Genomic DNA, 22776 nt, shown 5'->3' on the forward strand with positions numbered 1-22776 from the left:
TTCGGATCTGGAGGACATTGCTGTGCAGACCACAAATCGCTTGGAGAGAATGTAAAAACTGCTGAAATCTTTGGCCATTAAAAAGGAAGACTTGGAGGCACAAGGTAGGCACAATAACCTACACATCATAGGTATTGCAGAGTCCACTAACACGGTACGCTTAGATCTGTCTCTTGAGAGACGTTTGTGGTGGAGTGGACACACCACTCATTATGCCCCGCCCCAATCCTGAATGCCCGCTGAGGCAGATTATTGCAAGAATGCTTAACTTCAGTGATCAGGACGTGGCCCTTTGGCTGTCACGAGAAACTGGTCCATTACCATGGCAGGGCTACACAATTCCCCTCTTCTCTGACTTCATCATAGTGGTGCAAGAAGTACATAAAACATTTTCAGAAGTCAAGTCAACACTGCGGAATGCTGGGATTCTGCTATGGAATGCTGTACCCTGTATGCCTCAGGGTTGATGTGGATGGTAAAGCCCACTTCTTCGATACCCAAACTGCAAAACAACACTCTGGAGACCGTGCGACCATCACGGTGTTCCACCCCTGATAGGTCTCCTCTGGACTTACATACCAGCGCCAGTCGGGATCTCCTTATACAGGCTGATGCTTGCAAGCTATTACCCACCTATGTCTTGTGGCACATGGCATCATCACATTCTGCCCTTTTGAATCAGGCAGGCAAGATCGCCTAAACTCTCGATCCCATGCCTTCCATTTTTTTCAGAACTCATACCTCTACATATCCACAGGGAATAGATTGCGACTGGGTATCTGCCGTCGCGTTGCCAGCCACCCAGTGGTATACACTCCTATGATCACTGTTTTCTTTCATGTCTTATTAATATTTCTTGTTTTGGGATTCGCCGGGTCCATGAATGCCTGGTGTGGGTGCATGGGGGGGGGGGGTTAATTCAGTTGTTTGCTTTTATGTCCAGTTTTCCTTGAAATGCCATTGCTACCATATGCCTTGAACACTTCAATTGACTTACAGGTATTTGTACATGATTTGCACACAACCCCTTAAGCCAGGGTCAATAAAACTCCAGTATGTCTTGGAACATCAGAAGCCTCAATAATTCACCAAAAGGCAGTAAAGTCCTGCAGTACCTGGCACGTCATGGTGCACAGATTAACTTTCTGCAAGAAAGATAGCTCCCGTCTGGGGCTCACAACACTATTTTTCCTGTTACAGCATTTATTCCAGAGGTTTGCATCCTAATTTATAAAAACGTTCTATCCCACCACACACAATTCATCATGGAAGAGCAGGGCAGATATGCTTTGGTCATTGGGACGCTAGTAGATCAATCTGGCTAATATCTATGCCCTGTTGCAAGGATTTTACTAAATAGCAGAACTATGCCGGGGATCACGGGACATCAGCATGGAGGGACAGAATCACCTTACCACATCAGTACCTATGGCCCCAAATCCAGAGTAACTCATAGTGCTCTACCTCCTCTCCTAATCTTCCAGAGAGAGAGGTTACTTAGCACCCCAGAACACAAACACGCTGAACTACCTCAGAAGTCACAGTAACAAGCCCTCACTTTTCTATTCTCACTAACAAATGTCCAAAATAAAGGGAGAGAGACACCTGGAAAGATTACAATATGTATTGAAACTAGCATGCTCTATCATGCAAAAAGTATGCTACAATTAAGGGTCATAAGCAAGTCAATCATGTGATCAGCAGAACTAATACACTACACACAACGAAAAGTCCTGTCATAGTGAATGACAAATCAGCCTAAGCCTACTCTTGCTTTGTAAATAGTATGTTGTACTAAAGATCTCTGGGATTATTACCGGACCCCATACCTGAGAGCCATAATCAACTGGTCTACATCTCAGAACCTTTTGTCTGCACGCCTTGTTGTGCTCTGTTTTTAGAATTGCAAGTGTTGGCTTATACAATAAGACTTGCTCTGTTAAACAAACAGCAGCTGAAAAATACAGGGTAGATGTTGTTTGGCCTTGCAAGATGTACAAACTAAATCCCAGCAGAAGAACGGAATAATAAAGCATATGCATTTTATTACAAAAATTACAACGTTGCACAAAAACCAGCGGTTACTACATAACATGTGCAAAGCAAAGCGCCTATTATGTATGTACTTGCGTTAACATAAGGCAAAACTACAGTGGACCCTATAGGGGACTCACAACACCAGACCGTAGCACTTGGACCATATCTTTCCAGCGAAAAGCCAATTACATCTGGAGTGCCCCAGGGGTCCATATTGAGCCCCCTATTTTTTAATATCTACATGGCACCCCTCTTAGCTGTGATAGAGTCACATGGTATCCTGGTTACGTCCTACGCTGACGACACGCAATTGGTCGTCACCATCGACAAACAGCGTACGGACGCAGAGCTTCGCTTTAAAAACTGCCTATCCGATGTCTTTGTATGGCTAAACACTAATCATCTTAGATGCAATAGCGCAAAGACAGAGATCATTCCAATAGGCAAGAATATTTCTTTCTCCCCTAAAGATTGGTGGCCCACAGGCTCCGAGGCTCCTCCTAGTGCAGTTACAGCAGCCAGAAATCTGGGCGTACAATTTGATTCCTCCCTCACTTTTGACGACCACGTCAAGATCACTGCCGGTCGATGTTTTGGACTAATAAAATCCCTGAGGAAATTCTTTGATTTCCTCCCAATTGCAGCCAGAAAGTCAGTCGCGGTAGCTCTTCTACTCTCCCGACTTGACTACTGCAACGGCCTTATGGCTGGGGTGAAAAAATCTACCCTCAGGAAGCTGCAGAGTCTACAACATGCTGCAGCGCGACTGGTTCTACAACTCCCCAGAAGGTCATCTGCATCTGCAGCCCTGAATTCACTTCATTGGATGCCACTGCACAAAAGAATCTTTTTCAAACTGCTTCTCACAGTCTATAAAACCATGCAAAATACAGGACCCCGCTATTTTGTAAACCGCTTCAAGCGCTACAATCCTTCGCGCTGCCTGAGATCTTCTGGGACTAACCTTGTCCAAATCCCCAGATTTAAATATAAGACCAGAGGAGGAAAATCCTTTAATGTTCTGGCAGCTAAAGCCTGGAACACCTTACCCATTGACCTCAGAGTCATCAATAATGAGAACAACTTCAGGAAACTTCTTAAGACATGGGTCTACAAACTCTCAGACTCCTCTGTCCTGGCTGCCATCTAGCTCTATCTTTTATTCACCACTTTTCTCAGTTATTCCTCCGTAACTCGCCCAGCGCCATGATGCTCCCCTGGGAGCGAACGCTCGCGCTTTACAAATACCCACAAAATATCAAAATATCAAAAAATCCCTTTGGTCAGCCAAATAACACTACAACTAACTAAATAATGAAAAATAAAAACGTAACATAAGCCGACGTGAAGCATTGTTCAGTGGGTATTGAATTTAAATGCTATAAAAATAGGAAATGATTCATCATGTCAAGTTATGCAAAAGTTGCCAAATTTAATGTGTGAGAGGTATGCATGATGTTACATGCAAAATCATAGGTGAGTAATTCCGAAATGGATTCATCTCCACAGACGATGATAGGTTCACAGCCCAGTTCTCAATTTCATAGAACAGACATGATCCTCAGTCTCAGCCAATGCTGAGAAAGTAGCCAGGCAACCTGCATCCAATTTTTTTGAGCCATCCCTTAGTATTCCATGTGCGATTGCACTGGTCTACTCAGGCAGGAGTGGCTCATAGCTTGCATTCTGAAGAAGCCGTAGGCCCAAGGGACAACTTTGAAAATGGGTTACTAATGTACTCATCAACAGGTCTATGTCTATGTCCACGGGAGCTGGCGTTGGCAGAGCCAGTCAAATACCAGACAGGTTGGAATGACCAATCAAGGTCCAATTCCTGAAGCATGTGAATTCCCAAGAATTATACAATGCACTCATGGAAAAAATAGAGCGGTGGTAGGCCCAGTGTGCATGCAAAAAAAGCATGCACCAGAGAGGAGAAAAAATAGGTCCACAATGCTGCAGATTAGGATTAACAGCAGCAGAAATCCTCCAAACACGCAGAAGAAAAAAGAATGGATAAAACCCGGTATTATTCTAAAGATGGTTTGGAATGCACTGACCCAGCCAGAACCGACGACTTAAAAAAAATGGGCTAGGCCAGCTGTATTAGATGCATTCAAAATATGGTGCACCAATTCACCAGAAAGTAATGGGAGGTTTGTGTTAAACAAGGACTGCATCTCACTGGATGCCCTTGCAACTTTTAATTTAAAAGTTTCTCAAGCAGATGTGTTAGCTACTTATTACTGAAATAATAGTGCTTTGAGCCTGCTCAGCTTATTGAAATATGCCTTCAAAGAAGGAAAAGAAAACCAAAACAAGCTGTCTATGACTCCTTGTGTTGGGGGCAAAAGGACATTATTGCAACAGGTGGCGAGCTGGGAAATAGAGAAAATATAGGGGATTCCAGCTCGCATTCCACAGCAGTCCTGATCAGTAAGCATTACATAACTTTCATTTGAGAGGACGGTATCAAGTGGGAGTATTGCGGGATCTGGTATTCCTTTTAGATAGCAGGCCAAATTCGCGAATGATGCATTGCATGCAACATGGGTGGGCACATGTTTACAAACAGTTGATTGTTTGACAGAAGAGTTGCATTCCTGTCCAGTGAGTAAGATTTACTTATTGGCATGTTCACCACGATATGTAAATGGGAGTGACTTTAATTCATGAATGAAGCTTCCTCCTAGGGGTTTATATATATGTTGAATTCAGCAAATATATTACTCCCTGTATTAACCAGACAGCAGAAGGTGTTTCAGCTATTGTAAATGGGAGCAAATCTAACTTCTCTAGATGCAACATTGTATAAGTGGCATCCTTTTTTCCACCAATGTTGTTTTCATGTCAAATTGAAGGGCAGAAACAGGTGACTGGAATTTAGATAACACCAGGGTACACACCCATTTTTGAGGGTTTGTAATGTCCTGCTGAATTGCATAAGAGATCTGAGCAGTCTTTGCCTATGATACAATGTCAACATGCCACTTTGCATAATATCAATACAGAAGACACAGTGTTAGTCAAATTGTAAATATGAGAAGACGTTGTATTAATACTTTTATCAACAACAGCAAGCACTTTATCTAAATTGTCTTTATCAATTTGTCTCAAACATGCAGCACCTTCTAATTGTGACTAATGCCAAATTTCATTATAAGTAGTATAAATAAATATTTTAGAACATGGAGACTTAGGGCCTAATGAAACATCTGACAAATCCATATTTTCGTGCAGTGGAGGAAGATGTTGTTTAACCACAGACAGTGTGGAATGTTCCATTCATTGTTGACAACATTTCCCCACGGAATAGATGGGAACAACACCTAAATGTTGGGAGTGGGAGTAAAAGGGATCAAACTTGTTTGCTTTAAATCCTGATTTCATTTCAATTGTGTTGTTATAATAATCATAACCTTTAACTGCCAATTGTATGCCAGATGAAGCAATATATATGTGCTTGGTTTGTGTAAGCATATATTTATTTGGAGGAGTAGGAACTATCAAAGTAATGCAATGTCGCGTCTGAGGTATTGTATCCTGTAAAATAGGTACATTTGTTTTTATGGATTTTAGAAGTCCCTTGTGGGGGAGTGGGGTAATGTTCCTATTGAGTGTAATTAAAAATGTGGTGCTGGACTGTAGCTTGATGCAGAAAATAATTGTCAGAAATTATCACAGAATATTTCCCCATAATTTGCAGAATTCATCTACAAATCCTCTGACTCAAAAACAGTATAATATTCCAGCTCCAAGAGCATAGAGTTTACAGTTACAACATCCCAATCATCTGACAGTAAACAAAGTACTATCACATCACCGTTAGAAACTCTAAACACATTTAATATCTGAAGGGTCTCCGTAGGACCGAATATATCAAAAGGAACTTTGCTTAAAACAATTTCATTAGTCACTGGAATAGCTGAAATGTTCATGAGGCACAGATCTCTTTTTAGTTTATGTGAAGAGGAATGTGGTTCCAACATCCCATAGTGATTTTTTGTGGAGAAGCACGCCACTTGTTTGCTAATTTTATATCCACTCTATTATTTGTGGGATTTTTTCTTTATTTACAAGCGTGCTGCTGAGGTGGCACGTCTGTCCACACTCCGTGCCTTGACAATAAACTTCCTAACTTGAATGGACTGGCCACTCAACCTCTGCACACTGTTGCTGTGTGTGAATTATTCACAACTGTTTTATCTGCTTAAACATATCTTTTAACAAAGCATTTTTCATTATTCATTCTTGAACATAAACATTTGTTTTGCTTTTTTAAATTCAATTCATCAACTCATTGGATCCATGACATTTCAATTAAATTCACATTTATAATCAATTTTCCATTTCATGAAATTATAACAAAGTGTGACAAGCTGGTTGAAGCCCGATGCATTTCGAGTCTTGGGAGACTCTCCCTCGGGGGCCTGAAACTGAATATATACATACTGTAAGTGAAACTTTATAGGTTTTTATCAAAATTCTATATGTAGCAGGCAATACAAGAATTTACTTTGGTAAAAAAGAAGAAAAAGAGGATTCCAACAAAACGTGCACATTCCACCACCTCACCACAAAAATGTGAGAAGCAATGCATAAATATACTCACACTCCAAACCGAAAATAGTATGCACCACCTGTCACGAGTACCAACAGTGTCAAGAGATCAACATTGCTGGTAATAATGTGATCTGCACGAATTCACAAAGACGTCACTGCGTATTACCTCTGTCCTAAATCATTATCCACCTCAGTCTGACAGTCACTACCTTCAAAACGGCAAACTTTCAAACACCTGCAAAAGCGAAACACGCTATTTAAACTCCCGTTCTATCTAATCTCTGGAAGTTTACACCGCTCATGACAACACGGATTTGCCTTCTGGACACCAATCCGGTGCACAATTCTTTTCCACCTGAATGCGGTAACGTTTGCCACAATGCTCTGGTGAAAGGCTCTCTACTTTTACTGCCATCATGGCGCATACTACTCCGTGATTTCCGGAAACAACATGGAAAACGGACTACAAAGTTTTTACTCCAAGCCCCATCTTGACCTGGGCTGGAAATCGATGTTACCCATTTCTAGAAACCAAAGTCTCTGGATTTCAACAACTCTCAACTACTCAGGGAAACACCCACTGATTCCCTTATAGGTAATCAAACCCCTCTCGCCTCACCATGCTTCAGTGAAAACAACGTAAAAAGTGACGAAAAAATAAATATGACGAAAAAACGACGAAATTAAAGATAGATGGTAAAAAGCAATAACAACACAATTATAGAGTGAACATTCTACCAGAATACATGATATTTACAATACAACAGGATTTTACAAATCTTTTCTTGTTAGTCTGAGACCTGCAAATGCACTAAACTCCGGGTGCACCCTTATTTATAAGAAGCACGAATAGTCAATTTTTTCATTGAGCCCTTTTGGCTCCTGAGTCCCTAATTTTTTCATCCAAAATATTTCTCTTTGGAGGAGGGATCTAGTGAGATCCTCTCCTTCTCGTTGGTTGATTTTTTTCCAGGACTGAAAACTGTATCTGGGTGATGTTGTGTTTATTGTCCAGCCAGTGTTTAGCAAGATTGCTCTTCAGATTTACATTCCTAATGGTGCTTTTGTGTTCCGATATGCGAAGTTTTAGTTTTCGCTCAGTTTTTCCCACATAGAGTTTTCCACATGGGCATTTAATGTAATAGATCAAATTGTTGGAATTACAGTCACAATTATAGTATAGTGATATTGGTTTGCCCGTTTGTTGGTGGTGTAAGTTTGCTCCAGTAATGACATTATTACAATGAACACAATTCATGCAATGTTTCATACCTTTTTGGGCTTGCTCTTGTTGTGTTGGTGATGAGTGTAATAGTTCTTTCAAATTCTTACATCTGGTATATGCGAAAATCGGTTTCTGCGAGAAGATCCCTTCAAAGTCCGGCTCATGTTGAAAAAAAGTTCCCAATGTCGTGAAATGATGTTTTTGATTTTTAAGGAACTGGTTGAAAATTTTGACACAAATACATGCCTGTCTTGGGTCTTCTTAGGCTTCTGTTTGAGAAGATTCACTCTGTCATACGTTTTAATACGATCATTTGTTTTTCAAGGACCTTTTGTGGATAGTCCCTTTCAATATATTTGGAGTGCTGTAAGGTCAGATGTTTTTCCAAATCCTCAGGCTCCGAGCAAATTCTTTTTATTCTCATAAATTGAGACATTGGTAAGTTGTCCTTTAAGTTTTGCGGGTGAAAACTCTGGTACAGAAGTGAAATGTTTACATCAGTGTCTTTTCGAAATACTTCGGTGCTCATTCTTCCTTCAATTTTATTGCCACATCCAAAAAAGAAATTTCCTGATCACTGATGGTGTGAGTGAACTTGATTTGTTCAACATGTGTGTTCAATAGTTCAATTTTATGCTCCAGGGTTTCTCTGCTGCCTGACCATAACACAAAAATGTCATCAATAAATCTTTGATACAAAATGCTTTTATCTTGCCAATCTTCGTCTGTATAAATAAAATCAGATTTAAACTTTGCCATAAATGTGTTGGCATATGCTGGAGCCCCAGCAAATCCCATTGACGTTCCACTCTGTTGTAAGAAGAACTTAGAATCCCATTGAAAATAGCTGTGGTACAGACAGAAATGTAATAATTCCAAAATGAATGTTTTTTCTGCTCTGATGTCCGTTTGTTTCAACAGCGCCCATTCCACTGCTTCCAGTCCAGATTGATGCGGAATAGATGTATATAAAGATTTAACATCTATTGTACAAAGCAGCAAATTTTGGGTGACGGGAATTTCCTTGAGTTTCAGAAGAAAATGGTTCGTATCTTTGATGTAAGAAGGCCAATTCTGCACGAACTGTTGCAAAAATGTATCAATATATTGGCCCAATGGCTCAAAAATGGTGCTGCACCCGGTTACAATAGGTCTCATAGGTGGATTGTATTTGTCCTTATGAACCTTGGGGAGCATGTATAGGCGAGGACGCCTTGTATATTGTACTGTAAGGAATTGTTTCGTGGCTTTTGAGATGTAACTGAATTCAAGAGCTTTATCCAGTATTGTCTTTAATGTAACTTCCAAGTCATTGGTGGGATCTTCGTCTAATTTCAAGTTGGTGGATTCATCAGAAACATGTTCTTGAACTTTGCGCAAATAGAATTCTTTATCCATGATAATAATAGCACCTCCTTTGTCAGCTTTTTGGATGAAAATCTTTTCATTTCTTTGTATATTTTTCAAAATGTTTCTGTCATGATCTGATATATTTTTGGTTTTCGATCTCCGAAAGCTCAATTTATCCAAATCATTGCGAATTGATTTTTCAAATGCGTCCAAGATTTTATGAGAAACAGGAGATTGAAATTTAGACTTAGGTTTGAACTCCATAAGTTCAGCCGGTTCTTTGTCGGGTTGTTTAGGAACCACATTCGTGAAAAAATGTCTTCATCTAAGGACTCTCATGAATTTAAAAAGAGCTACCTCACATTCCAAAATGTTCGTGTCGTAGGTGGGAACGAAGCCCAATCCTCTATTTAAGACTCTTAGCTCTTCATTTGTTAATTCTGTTTTTGATATGTTTATTATTAAGTTTGTTTGTTGCTCCGTGTTCGTGCTCCTTCTTTTGCCTCTCCTGGTTTTGTTTTGGGTTTTCCTGGAGGTTGATTTAAATCCCCGACCTGGGGAAAAGAAGACTTGGATGTTCCGGAGGCTGAAGCGGTTTCTACAATTTCTGCTGATCCAGATGTTGCCGGAATTTGTTTGTGTGCTGATGGTCTATTAGCACTGAGATCTGTGTCTGACACTAAACTTTCTACAGATGTAGTTGGTGCTTTCTTCTTGGTATATACTCTTCTCTGGGCGTATACCTCGGCCCAGGTATAAACTTCATTCAGCTTGTAATCAAGCGTGTCCCTTTTAAATTTCCTGAGTTTTCCCTCTTGGATTTCTTTAGAATGTTTATCCAGTGTGATATTGATATCACTCAGAACTTTCTCCCAATCTTCCTTATCCATTCTACTCTCCAAGTTTTGTTTGATTTCATCAATTTCATTGGTTAATTCGGTGATGACTCTTGCCAGTTCTTCTATTAGCAATAAAATCAAATACAGTGAGCACTTATTCAAGATACAATACCATTTCTCCATAAACTCTTTATTCATGTGAAATCTATATAACATAGGTTTTATGGACATTCTCAAACCTCGTGGAATTCTCTTTACCTTGTGATACTGCACCAGGGTTGATGCATGAAGTCTCTGACTGACTTGACATTTTGCCAAGAATTCTAGTTGTTTTAACTGTTGTACAATTGTATTGCCTTGTACATCAGAAGATTGTACTTCTTGTATTAAAGAATAAATGTCCGTAGCTTGTTCTGATGTATACGCTAAAGTTTTAGCCCTTTTATCCCTAAGACTTGAAATCAGATCATACGACATGGTTTTTGGGTGCGGGTGCTCCACTCCTTTGGACAATGTAACAAAGTGATTGTTTGTGGAGAAGCACGCCACTTGTTTGCTAATTTTATATCCACTCTATTATTTGTGGGATTTTTTCTTTATTTACAAGCGTGCTGCTGAGGTGGCACGTCTGTCCACACTCCGTGCCTTGACAATAAACTTCCTAACTTGAATGGAATGGCCACTCAACCTCTGCGCACTGTTGCTGTGTGTGAATTATTCACAACTGTTTTATCTGCTTAAACATATCTTTTAACAAAGCATTTTCCATTATTCATTCTTGAACATAAACATTTGTTTTGCTTTTTTAAACATGAAATATTTTTATTTTTGATTTGATTCAAGTCATCAACTCAATGGATCTATGACATTTCAATTAAATTCACATTTATAATCAATTTTCCATTTCATGAAATTATAACAAAGTGTGACAAGGTGGTTGAAGCCCGATGCATTTCGAGTCTTGTGAGACTCTTTCTCAGGGGCCTGAAACTGAATATATACATACTGTAAGTGAAACTTTATAGGTTTTTATCAAAATTCTATATGTAGTAGGCAATACAAGAATTTACTTTGGTAAAAAAGAAGAAAAAGAGGATTCCAACAAAACGTGCACATTCCACCACCTCACCACAAAAATGTGAGAAGCAATGCATAAATATACTCACACTCCAAACCGAAAATAGTATGCACCACCTGTCAAGAGTACCGACAGTGTCAAGAGATCAACATTGCTGGTAATAATGTGATCTGCACAAATTCACAAAGACGTCACTGCGTCTTACCACGGTTTTAAATCATTATCCACCTCAGTCTGACAGTCACTACCTTCAAAACGGCAATCTTTCAAACACCTGCAAAAGCGAAACACGCTATTTAAACTCCCATTCTATCTAACCCCTGGAAGTTTACACCGCTTATGACAACACGGATTTACCTTCTGGACACCAATCCGGTGCACAATTCTTTTCCACCTGAATGCGGTAACGTTCGCCACAATGCTCTGGTGAAAGGCGCTCTACTTTTACTGCCATCATGGCGCGCACTACTCTGTGATTTCCGGAAACAACATGGAAAACGGACTACAAAGTTCTTACTCCAAGCGCCATCTTGACCTGGGCTGGAAATCGATGTTACCCATTTCTAGAAACCAAAGACTCTGGATTTCAACAACTCTCAACTACTCAGGGAAACACCCACTGATTCCCTTATCTGTAATCAAACCCCTCTCGCCTCACCATGCTTCAGTGAAAACAACGTAAAAAGTGACGAAAAAATAAATATGACGAAAAAACAAAGAAATTAAAGATAGATGGTAAAAAGCAATAACAACACAATTATAGAGTGAACATTCTACCAGAATACATGATATTTACAATACAACAGGATTTTACAAATCTTTTCTTGTCAGTCTGAGACCTGCAAATGCACTACACTCCGGGTGCACCCTTATTTATAAGCACGAATAGTCAATTTTTTCATTGAGCCCTTTTGGCTCCTGAGTCCCTAATTTTTTCATCCAAAATATTTCTCTTTGGAGGAGGGATCTAGTGAGATCCTCTCCTTCTCGTTGTTAATTTTTTTCCAGGACTGAAAACTGTATCTGGGAGATGTTGTGTTTATTGTCCAACACCCCATAGACCAATTCTGTAGCAGAGCGTTCTGGTAGATAATGGCCCTTAATCAATTAAACAAAACAATCACAAATCCAATCCACAGAAATAAAAAAACTGAGTAAAGTGTAGTCAAAACATCTATCCACGGTGAGACCAGATAAGTGCTTTCCGGCCATGAAATTAAAAGACAGAACACGATTCACGGAGGTAATCTGAAATGAAAGTCTAACTTTATGATTTCGATATTCACAAAGGGCATTTAGGAGTAGTAAAGTTAGACTTTTGCCTCATTCTAACTTAAATTTTTAACTAGATATGGGAGTGGGTGCTGCCTAGGTTCCCACACAATGGGATCAGGACCCAATTCTGGATGTGGTATGTGCCAATCAGGTGGCTGTACCCAAGCCCACCCAATTGAAATGGATTATTTGAAACGTATGATAGGTTGGTACCCGATATTATTTACATGAATGCCTGAGATACAAAATCCCAAAATGTTGTTTTCGATGTGGTACACTGTATTTATTAGTTGCTAGAAATAAATTAGACACATGGTTTGCCTTATGGCCAGCAGTCCAAAGGCTTTCTCTAGGCAAAAAGTCTCATAGTGATTCACTCAGTAGGTCTTGTAAGAGAAAGCTAGTGGTTCTGAATGGAGACACAAGTTTTCTTCGGGCAAGGACGGTCTCTGCTGGCAGTACGGGCGAAACACGTGTCAGCTGTTTGTCTAATTTATTTCTGGCAAATAGTGAATACAGTATAACACATAGAAAATAAAATTGTATTTTTAGATTTTGTATCCCAGGAACTCACTTACATAATACTGGGCACCAACCTTTCATATGTTTAGAATAACTTACATTTTTGTCTTAAGTCCAAGAGAGACGAAAACCTAAGTTAAATTGAGACAAAAGTCTATCTTTACTCAGCATAAATGCCTTTTGTGGATACCAAAAGTCGTAAAATTAGACTTTCATCTCAATTTGCCTTTGTCAATCAGGCCCACAGATCCTTAATGGAGGAGGGTCAACAGCAAAAGAACTATCAGAATAAAAATCATCTCGATCTATGCAATACCCAGAATTGTTATTCGAAAACTGGTGGGTCAGGTACTGGAACCAGACTAGAGGAATCCAGAAGAGGTAAATCCAAAGCATGTGTATCTGTAAACACAACTTCTGCTATTGAAGACGCAGTGGTAATGGCAGTAGTCACTTCAGTTGCATTGCGGGATGCTGATGCAGGGTTTGAGTATGGTGTATTTTGCACCCCACTCCCCCCCAGCTGAAGAGAAACAGCTTTGTATGAGTCACTTGTTGCAGAGGAATTTCCTAATTATTGAGGATGGCCACATGGTGCAGTTTGACTTGATCAATGGAGACAAATAGATCATGTTTAGAACCAGGAAGTGGAGGCAGGATAACAGTTCTCAAATCTTGAATTCCAAGGATGGGCACCAACACGCGGTATGAAGAACCAAACTCCTTTTACACTGCCACATTCACTTGAATGAGATCACCAATTTTTGTAATCCATTCAGAAGGTGCTGGATTCTTCTCAATGCTTGCAGAGACAGATATTTTCAACTGCTTCTTGGAATTGGTGTTACAGAAGTCTTGTAGAAGCTGTAAGACAGCACAACGCTTATCTATGTCAATGAGCATGGCTGCCGCCACAATGTCTGGACAGTCTAGGTCTGGAATATACATTTTGATACCAAAGAGGACTTTGTGTGAGGTCTGGCCACCCACAGATCTTTTGGGGAGATTATTCGATCCCCTCTGAATCCCTTAACGGTGATGGATCCAATTACACCCTGTGCCTAATACTACTGTTGAGGATTGCTTTAAGTCACTGTGCATCCTTTCCCCAAATGAATTGCCCTCAGGCCGGTATAGAGAAGACTAATGCACCTGTACATGTATGGAAACCATGGAATCCCGATAAGCTTTGGAAGCAAAGGCCGGTCCCTGGTCCAAGTGAAGTGTACAGCATGTATGCGTCCCGATAAAGACTTGCATGTCTTTAATAACACTTCGAGCATCAACTAAGCACTGTGGCGAAACCCAGAGGAGCCTCAACCAACAATCAACTGCAACTAAAATAAATTTGAAAGCAGTATCTGAAATCAGTGCCCTGCGTGGCCCCGTGTAACGTCATATACTTATGGGATCGTGTCATGTACGCGATTAGTAAGCGACGGGTGCGCGGTGGATGGCCCCGCTTAACGTCATATACGTATGGGTTTGCACCATGTGCATGCTTCGTATGCGATGTGTGCATGGTGCCGGGACCCGTGTGATGTCATATGCGTGCTGGGACGCGCTAGGTGCGCGACTCCCAGAAAAAAAATTATGTTTTAAAACAATATGTGTATAACTTTAACGTACAGATTAGAACAAGAGATTATCTAAGATATTTATAAAAATAATATATTTGTACTTGTAATAAAGGTATATTATTGTTAAATATATTTTCGCCACATCGTTTCGGGTGTGCTCGGGTTGCCCGCTGGGTGCGCGACTCCCATGTGACTTTAAAATAAACTATTTGATTGTTTAAGAAGGTTTTCCATTATAGAACTTGAAGGACCCCACACTTTTTAGTCATTCTCTCTGCTGTATCAAAGGAGAGACACCTTCTGTGTTTTTAGGAGCAATAGTGAGAGTTTTTTTGGTGTTTACTTGAACAACGTCTGCAATGGCTTCTTCTAATCCACCAATAGACCATCCATCTGATGATGAAGATTTGGGACCACCTCCCAAAACAAGACCAGAGCCTATTGTTTGGAAATTCTTTACCATTCCGGAGAAAGAAAATTAAATGCAAGGAAGGTGAGCTGCACGCTCTGTCTCAGAGTTCTATCAAGAGGCAACAAGAATAACTACTTGTGTGGCACTTCCAGTATGTATAAGCATCTACAGACTATACATCCGAGACAACTTGCACAAGAACAACTGCGATGTGCTTAAGAGGCCACACAAACTTACCAGGGAGATGGTCCCAGCACTTCTAGAGGCTAAACCTCTGCATCACGCAATTTTATGCTGTGGGGAGCAATCAGTTGATGCTGTATGCTCAGCAGCTAGAAATCATCGCTGCTAAAAGAAAAATTCTGTTGGAGTGACATTTTGATTCCAAAAGTTGAAAGTTTTGTCTGTTTGTTTTTTGTTCTTCAAAAAACACCCAAAAAATCTCAAAATTGTTCAAACAACACAAAAAAAAAAAAAAAGAAGAAAGAACAGTTCTCCTCAGAACTACCTCATTTGGTTAAAAAGAGAAATAACTGCATGATAACATCTGGGTGATTGATAGAGTACATGTGTAGAGCATGATTGATTCCAAGAGTGCATGCACTGCATGAGTAATTAACAGGTAATTGTAGGTCTACATGTGTTAGTGTCTGTGTTATTATACATCTGTTATTCAGCGCCTTGAGACCTTCGGGTGATGCTTGCGCTTTACAAGTGTACATGTTATGTTATGTTATGTTTATTATAGGAGTACATGGGTCATGACTAGATGATTACACTACTGCAAGGAGAGTGCATGGTGATGTTATGAGTATTATAAGTGCTTGGGTCTTGGCAGAGTGATTGGATAAGAACATGGGACTGGCTGAGTTACTGGAGGAGTGCATTGGTAGTAACAGGGAGATTAGTAAACTATATAGGTAGCAGTCAAAGGAATGTAGAAGTGCATGTCTTAGTGCCTGGATCATTGCATGAGTACATGGGTACTGACTGGATGATTAGAGTACTACAATGTGAGTGCATGGATAGTGATTAGATACTTAGTGTGCTGCAAGTTGACAGTATGGTGCTTGGATTTTGGCACAGTGATTAGATAAAAACATGGTACTGGCTAGATGATTGGAGGAGTGCACAGAGAGTGACAGTGTGATTGCTGGACTGCATGGGTAGTAGCTGGGTAATTGGAAGAGTGAATCAGTAGTGTGGAGGTGGTTAGAGGACTTCATGGATAGTTCAGATTTGATTGTAGCACTCCATGTGTTAATGCCTGAGTCATTGTACAAGTACATGGATATTGACTGGATACTTAGAGTGCTACAAGTTGACAGCAAGGTGAATTTATAAGTCCTTGGGTTTCGGCGCAGGGATTAGATAAGGACATGGTACTGGCTGGCTGATTGCAGGAGTGCACAGAGAGTGACAGTGTGATTGCTGGACTCCATGGATACTACCTGAATAATTGTGGGAGTAAATCAGTAGTGTGGAGGTGATTAGAGGACTGCATGGACAGTGCACATTTGATGTAGCACTGAATGTGTTAATGTCTGAGTCATTGAACAAGTACATGGATAGTGACGGGATACTTTGAGTGCTACAAGTTGACATTATAGTGATTTTATAAGTGCTTGGGTTTTGGCACAGTGATTATATAATTATTATTATTATTATTATTAAAGGCTTTTGTAGCGCGCTCTATTACTAAAAAAATAGTATCCTGGCGCTTTGAAGACAGAGCAGATTGAGAGAGAGCAAATAACTGCAGACACTGGATGAGTAAAGTTTAAACTATAGTTTTAAAGAGGTGAGTTTTTAGACCTTTCTTAAACGCACTAAGGGTAGATGCAGTTTTCAAATGAAGGGGTAGGGTATTCCAAGATTTAGCTGCTCTCACTGAGATTGATTGGCCGCCAAGTCTACAGTATTTAAATTTGGGGATGGACATTTGGCACAGGTTGGCCGATCGCAGTGGGCGGTTAGGGACATACAAACAAAACCTTTTTCTCAAGTAAACAGGACCAGTTTGATGAATAGCTCGGTAGGCAAGCACTAAGATTTGAAACAGAATCCTATGAGCAACTGGGAGCCAGTGAAGAGCATGGAGAAGAGGGCGAGCACTGGAACGCCTGGGGACATTAAACAAAAGTCTAGCGGCGGCATTCTGAATAACCTGAAGGCGGTGAATCAGATATGCCGGCAATCCGCAGAACAGTCCATTCGCGTAGTCTAGCCTAGAGAGTACTAAGGCACGAATAACAGTCTCTTTTGCTTCTTTCGGGAGGAAAGGAAAAAACCTGCGTAAAGTTTTTAGGGTAGAAAAACAAACGCCAGTGAGTTTCTTAAGATGGTCCTCAAACTTAAGGTTCTTACCGAACCAAACATATAAGGACATGGTACTGGCTGGAGGATTGGAAGAGTGGACAGAGAGTGACAGTGTGATTGCTGCACTGCATGGGTACTACCAGGGTAAATGGAGGATTGAATCATTAGTGTGGAGGTGGTTAAGAGACTGCATGGATAGTGCACATTTGATTGTAGCACTGCATGTGTTAATGCCTGAGTCATTGTACAAGTACATGGATAGTGACTGGATACTTAGAGTGCTGCAAGTTGACAGCATGGTGGATTTATAAGTGCTTGGGTATTGGCAGAGTGATTGGATATGGAAATCGGACTGGCTGGGTGATTGGAGGAGTGCATACATAGTAACAGGGAGATTACTAAACTATAGGTAGCACTCAAAGGATTGCAGCAGTGCATGTGTTTTTAACTGGATCATTGCATGACTACATGGGTAGTGACTGAATGATAAGAGTACTGTATGGAGAGCGCCTGATTGAATTTACAAGTGCATGGCTATTGGCAGAGGGAATGGATTAGTACATGGTACTGGCTGGGTGACTCAAAGAGTGCATTGGGAGTGACAGAGTGATTGCTGGACTGCATGGATACTACCTGGGGGATTTAATATGTTAATGCGCAGGTGATTAGAGGACTGTATGGATAGTGCAGAGGTGAATGTAGTAGTGCATGGATAGTGATTGGGTTACTTAAACTTACCATTACAATAGTAGATATCAAAGTATTCGAAATAATTTTTTCAGTTTTTTATAATTTAAATTTTAAAAACTTTCAAACTTCAGAATCAGGATCTGTAAAAGAGAAGAAAAGATAGAGTTATAAAATAAAATATAAACAACACAACATAATTTTACTATTATATAAAATATTCAGTTTGCCTTTTTTGCTATTCTCAGAATCTATTGAATTTCACCATATACAGTGATTTTAATGTTACTCATATAACAGCAGGCAAAAAAATACAATCAATAAGATTGTTAAAAAAAAACAAATCTGTGTCCTAAATATTTACATCAAAGTCAACTATCTGTTCACATTTCCTAAAATAAACATCCTCAATAACATTGCATATAATACAAATATCAAGTATATAAAATGCTTCTTTTTAAGAGAATTTTCTAAATACAATATCAAAGAACAGAAACAATAATTGAATCAGCAATTCTTCATAACTTCCCTATAGTCTAAATGTTGTTCTTTAAAACATTTGCAGTGAGAATATCCAAAATAAACTTCTTAATTCATATTGATATCTTCCCACTAGGCTGAATGATATTCCTGAAATCATTTATATTGAAATTATCAAAAATAATCTCATTAATTAATATTGACATATTCCCAGTAGACCGAATTATGTTCTCAGAACTTTGGCATTAAGAATATTAGGTATGAATTTGGTAATTTGTTAGGCAAACGATTTTTGAAAACCAAATGGGCATCATTACAATATGTCCATCCTTTATTGCACTTGAAATAGACAGTGTAGTGTCCAGATGTCGTGGAAGGTCCATCCTGGAAAATAATTGCTACTGCTACAAAAGTTCTTCCTGATATTGTTTGTTGACTTGGTACAAAAATTTTAATTAACGTTTCCAATTTGCTTTCATCTGCTCTACAATGTTGTATCATTAAAATTATATATTGTCCAAATCATTGAATAAATAATGTTGATAACATTTCTGATTTGCACTGGCTACACTCCATATTTTGATTAGCTGGTTTAACGAATTTGTTAAAAGACACTGTTTTACAATCTGGTATTGTCTTATATGTGAATCTTTGAGTGTCTATCTTAGTGGTAGAAGTAAATGTACAATTTTCGCATTCATTTTTCATGTATAACAAAGTCCAAACAGATTTTCAATCTATATTCCTTCATCTTCCAACACTTTAAGCATATACATAAGAAATTCCTGAGCATCTTGTTGCACATTCTGTATAAATTGTGAAGAACCCGAAAATATATCCAGAAGATTCCGAATACCACAAACACTTTTGGTTTTAGTTTTATCAATTCTCAATTTTAAAAAACTATGATGCACCAAGGAACAAAACTTTTTTTCTCTATTCTCCACAATTTGCTGTTGGAGATTTTTTAGAAAAAATACTACGTTCACCACTACATTAGCATAGCGGTTGATACCTGAACTATTTTCTGACTGATAGCCAACAATCTCTTCAACACTGTCCCTTTTCTTTGTGTTTGGAATCTCAACATTGTCTTGATTTTTTTTCTTTTTCCAACTTCACGACAGAGATTCTCATATCTTCGTTTTTGACCTACTACACGCTTTTCATATATAGGATATTCACCTAAATTGGGAGCATACAGTCTTCTTAACCGATTATACTCTCTTACACAATTTGCATCTGCACTAATCTTTCTCTCATCAAAATCAACCAAATACAATCCAGATAAAGTTCTGACTCGGGACAATGCAACATACGCCATTCCCTCTTTAAATATGGTATTTCCAATGTTTACCAAAGCACTGCCTACACTTAAACCTTGAGGTTTATAAATGATCACGCATAAGCTAAAGAAAGAGGACACTGTTTTCTACGAACATACACATCTTTAACAAGCAATAAACAAACAGAACAACGTCCAATCTGTTTTGCTTCTTCAATCTGATCAAATTTAATCTTTAAAAATTCATTTCCATCACTATTTTGATAATTAACAAAATCAACAACTTTTCCCATTGCTTCATTTACTAAACCTCTTTCTACATCCAAATTACACAGTAAAATTCCTGACAGTTTTCACATACATATAAATTCTTTTCTAAACCAATAGTTATAGATTTTTCCAATGAATCCAATTTAGTTTACATTTTTTCTGTCAAAGTGATAGTAATACCTTCGTGCTCTATTTTTATCAATATCTTTCATTTTTAATATTTGTTGTTTTTCCAGCTTTAAAAGTTCTTAATTGAATGTAGAACACTTTCGCAGTATTGGCATTAGGTAGATTATAGATTTATGTTCTCCATTTTTTTGTACATTATTTCCGGAGCAACATCTTCATTTGGAAACAAGTTTGTAAGTAGACGACTTTGCAAAGCTTCTTTACAATGCTCTGTCAATACGCCAATCCTTACATCTTAAAGACTACTTCCATAGTCTTCATCACTTGCCTGTCGCATATTTTTAATACGTTCTTTGTATTCAAAATATGACCAAATGTTGACATTTCCAATATTTCCCAAAGACTTTCTGGTGTTTTCATGCACAAGTGTTTTGGTTGCCCTTTTACAGGAGTAAGTTGCAGTAGATCGTAAAAAACTATCACCTGTTTTTCTCCAAATAAGACATCGTATTCTGTTTTTAAAATTTGCTGCATTCTTCACAGGAACAAAGGCAACCATTAAGTTTGAGACCATGCGCACCTCATCAATAATCAGAAGTTTAATATTCTTTAGCATTCTTGAAATCTCATAACAAGCTTCTCCAGATAGCTTGTAATATTCCAGTTTGTTTTCATGCTCTACAGGTAGCATTAGTAAGAGATTTAATGTAATTCCTTTTATGGTGTGTGCTGCCAACCCAGTTCGAGCAGTTACAACACAAGATAATTGTGATTCTGTGGTTTTCTGTAAATAACTGGTCTAAACTTTAATTAAAAAACTTTTTCCTGTACCAGCTTGACCACTGACATACATTCAGATTGGGTTCAAATGATGTGCATGTGCATTCTTTCTTTCCATGAAGAAAACCATGGTCGATCTGTTCACTCACTTGCTGATATATTTCTTTCCGTTCAATATTTTGTTGTTCTTCCAAGTTTCCTAGGTCCATAATATCTTCTTGAGCTTGATGCATTGCTGTTTCCACTTCACTCATGGCGATTGCTGCTTCATTTTCAAGAATTGATTGTCCTAGTGGATCTTGACTCAGTGGAGCAGATCTTTGACTGTCTTGAGAACTGTGTCTAGTTATCTCAGCTGCAATAGTAGCTTCTTGATCATTTTCTTCATTCACCATTTTGAGATAATTTGGACAAACTGTGTATTCAATGCTATCTTTAAGTACATTAAAAGAATATTCATAGCACTTATAATCTCCAAGTAATTCCAGTTAGATATGCCAAGGCTTGAAGAGGTGCAGAAGTGCTAAATAGTAAAATTCTCTTTTATCAGGAGTATCACAGTTATCTGATTGATCAGTTTCCTATGATTAATCAGATAACCTTTACTATGTTTCACCAAACATCCTTCTGAAACAATCACTAGAAAACGTATCAAAGGTGATGAAATAGCCAGAGGCAGTTCTGTCAATTGTTGAAATTGCATCCGGATTATTTGAAATCCTTGGAGCTGCTTGATCTTTTATCATATTTGTGGAGCTGCTTGATCTTTTATCATATTTGTGTACTCATTTGTTACATCATTGTAGGCAGGTGTTTCTTGACAAACTGTTATTTGGGTTTCAAGAGGCACATGTTCCATGGCTTTGTTGCATAGTCCTTCTTTTCTTACTGCAGATTCTTCAAAGGTGATGAGTCGCTCTGTTTGAACCTCGTGAATTGTAGCAAGATTTGGATGTCTGCTACATCTTTGGAGTCCACTGGGCCTACTACTTATTATCGGCCACATGATGTGGTTTGACCAGGTCGATGGACACGACCCTTTTCTCCTTTCTTCCAGCAAGGGGCGGCAGTAACACTGATCTTGTTCCGTGGATTTCTAAGACAGGTACTGGTTTTCTGTAAGAAGGCCCAAATTCCTTCTTATCCGCTGTTTTTTCTCTAACTAGATCCCCAATCTTTGGAATCCAGACAGTTCTTGCTGGGACAGGTGTTTTTTTTTCAGTGGTCATTGGCTTCTGTATTGTGTTGCCAAGACTTCTTCGTGTTTCATTTAAGTCCTGCAAAACAGCCAAACGATCTTTGATATCAAAGGATTTTTGTTCTACCACTGAAGTGTGACGATCGTGGCCTTGGACAAGCATTCTAGTACCAAAAAGTATTTCATATGGAGTGATTCCACCCCGAGAATTTCTTGGCAGATTGTTAAGATTACGTTGGACATTTATTAGATGTTTGACCCACCTGTCACCCGAGCCTAATACCCTAGCTGTTATAGATTGCTTTATGTCTTGGTTTTTTCTTTCCACTACCGCATTTCCCTCAGGATGGAATGGACTTGAGTACCGCAATGCAACGCCCAAGCTGGCCATGGCTTCTTTGTAAGCTCAAAAGCTAAACGCAGGACCCTGGTCAGAATGTAGTGTGCCGATTGCGTATGTGCCGATAAAGACTCGCAAATCTTTTATAACAGTTCGGGCTTCAGCCGAGCGCTGAAGCCACATCCAAATGAATCTTGAGCATAAATCCACTGTGACCATGATATATTTATAGTTGCCATCCCTCTGTAAGGGACCACAGTGGTCCAGGTAAACGCACACGATAGTGGTTTATTAGGTCTCGGCTAGAAGCGCGCGAAGCGCATTCAGAGAACTATAGTCGTCGGCACAGCAGACGAGGGGAGACAAGAGCCGGCCACGCGCGCAGCATCGTCAATGGGAGAGGGAGA

General features: G+C 39.2%; 1 long non-coding RNA gene across 1 annotated transcript in view; it reads left to right on the forward strand.

The window, feature by feature from the left end:
- LOC144826360 (uncharacterized) overlaps nucleotides 1-22776 on the forward strand; it is a 130405-nt gene continuing 107629 nt past the window's right edge. Inside the window, exon 1 of the long non-coding RNA XR_013609804.1 lies at nucleotides 1-104. This is a non-coding gene — a long non-coding RNA (uncharacterized LOC144826360). The remainder of the gene's footprint in view (nucleotides 105-22776) is intronic.

The sequence above is a fragment of the Lissotriton helveticus genome, chromosome 3_2, assembly GCF_964261635.1.
Source record: "Lissotriton helveticus chromosome 3_2, aLisHel1.1, whole genome shotgun sequence".
Taxonomy (NCBI): Eukaryota; Metazoa; Chordata; class Amphibia; order Caudata; family Salamandridae; genus Lissotriton; species Lissotriton helveticus.